Below are 2,600 nucleotides of genomic sequence, written 5' to 3'. Positions count from 1 at the left end.
AAAAACTTTTAAAAAAACGGATAAAAAATAGTTTTTAACATCAATTGTTTAAAATTCCATAATAAAAAAAAAAAAAAAAAAAAAAAAAAAAATGGCTTAAGCCAATGCACTAAATCTCATATCCATTTACATCATCCGTTTTGCAAAAAAAAACTTGACGTTTCGACCCCTTTTCCTTTATTACAATTTATTAAAAATGTATAAATAAATGTTATTTATTAATTTAATAATCATATTTACGTACCTTAAATAAATAATTTAAATAAATAAATTAAAATAATAAATAAAAAAAAAAAGAAATCAAAATTCCATTCGTTTCCACGCTCTCGTTCATGACGAAACGCCAACAGCGGAATTTTTTGTTTTTCCCGAATCTCCGTCGTCTGCTATAAACCGCCACCGGAAATAGGAATCGAATGAAATTGAATTGACCAATCAGAGACCGTGAAATCTGTAACGATATTTCAACGGAATTTTTTTAACCATTTTTTTTTTTTTTTATTATTATTTTTTCACGCCCGAAAACAAATTTTTTTATTTATAAATAAAACAAACAAACAAACAAACAAACAACAACAACAATAATAATAATAATAATAATAATAATGATAATAATAATAATGGGACGGCCCACATTCTTCGGAAAATATTATATAAATAGCACAAATTTATCCCTAAGGAATCGTCCTCGGGTAGAAACCTGGAATAAATGCTTAAAAATTCCGACGAATAAGAGCCTTGTCGTGTTTAAGAGTGACCATAATAATAATAATAATAATCTCCCCTGGAATATCCGTCGCGAATATGGATTGGATGGATTACCCGAGGAGTGGTACATTTTCAAACCCGGTTACGACAGCAGGTTCAGGCACGGTACGATCAACAAATCCAAACCGACAGAACTGTGCAAGCCAACAAACCGGATATCATCCAGAATGCGGAAAAATGGTGAAAGGTAATTGAGGTATCCGTACCGGCGGAAAAAGACACCAAAAAAAAGAGATTGAAATAGCCAGGATGTGGGGAGTGAAGAGAGAAACTATTCCAATTCCCGTGGGAGCAGCAGTACTGGGACCCATGCCACCACATTCAATGGGAATAAATTTAAAATAAGAAACCAACCAGGAAATCGCACTGTGTGGGCCCGCCCACATTCTACGGAAAATAATCTATAAATAACACCAACGAAATCCTAGGATTTATCCCTAAGGACTCGTCGTCGGGTAGAAACCTGGAATAAATGCTTTAACAACAAGTACCTTAATAAAACCTTAAATCAAAAATGATTAATAATAATAATAAAGGATAAAATTGGTCGTGTAATAATGAATGACGGGCATTGAAAATTTTTTTTGATACCTGGTAGCATTACACCGAGTTGACACCTACTAATTTATCAACCATGTTTATTATTATTAAACATATTTATGTTTATGTTATTGTTGTTGTTGTTGTCATTTCTTTTGTCTTACAATATTATTATCATTTTCCATTTACTAAAACAACCCGTTAACTGTTTTTTTTTATGTTTACGTTACGTAATTTATAAACAATATTTATATATAAACAATTAATTTTTTTGTTTTAACGGTTCGGTGAACGTATATAATTTTTTAAAACTTGCGCTTGCCCGATTTATTTCTCGTTTACAACAACAACAACAACAACCAATAAATTTTAAAAAAAAAAATAACTGTAAGATTTTTTTCGTTTGTTCAAGTTTTTAAAATCAAACATATATACAAAAACGATTAGTTATATATTTTTTTTTTCATAATAATAATAATAATAATAATAATAATAATAATAATAATAATAATAATAATAATAATAATAATAATAATAATTTAAAAAGAACGGGGAGTCGAGATAGAATTTAAAATTCTTTGTAAATCATCATCATCATCATCATCATCATCATCACAATTAGAGCAAATCTACGACGGTCAAAATTTTTTTTTTTTTTTTTGTTCACCTCCGTTCAATTAAGTAGTAGGTAGTAGTAGTAGAAGTACTGTGACTTGCAAATTTTCATTTTTTTTTCCCCCCCCCTTTCCCTCCCCTCCCCCTTTTTCCTTTTCCTATTTTTATCGTCTGCTTTTTTTTTACAAATTAAATAGAAAGTATTGTAACGAAAATAATAAAACATTCAACGTATAATATAAGAAAACAAATCGTCTTTCCTACAAACATCCTACAAACAAACAAACAAACAAACGTTTGTTTTATTTATAGAATCGTCTAGAAAAAAAAATGGTAACATTTTATATATATATACCAACGGATTGCAAAACACGTGACGATTATTTATTTATTTATTTATTAAAAAAAAAATTAATTAACAAAAATATTTTTTTTTATATTAAACCGGTTATGGTAATGTCTACTTTTTTGATGATTTGCTTTTTTTTTTTTTTTAAAAATTTCGAGATGTTTAAAACGTCATTCATCATTTATCATTTGTCACGTTTAACCCGCATTTTCCAGTCACTATTTCTTCTGCTACTGTCACACACGCATTCACACGCACACACACGCACGTGCGCCTTTCGAAAAACAAAAAAATAAAAATAAAAAATCCATTAACGTTATTATTATCA

Source organism: Pediculus humanus, genomic scaffold, assembly GCF_000006295.1.
Source record: "Pediculus humanus corporis 1103172108318 genomic scaffold, whole genome shotgun sequence".
Taxonomy (NCBI): domain Eukaryota; kingdom Metazoa; phylum Arthropoda; class Insecta; order Psocodea; family Pediculidae; genus Pediculus; species Pediculus humanus.
This window is presented reverse-complemented; position numbering follows the sequence as displayed.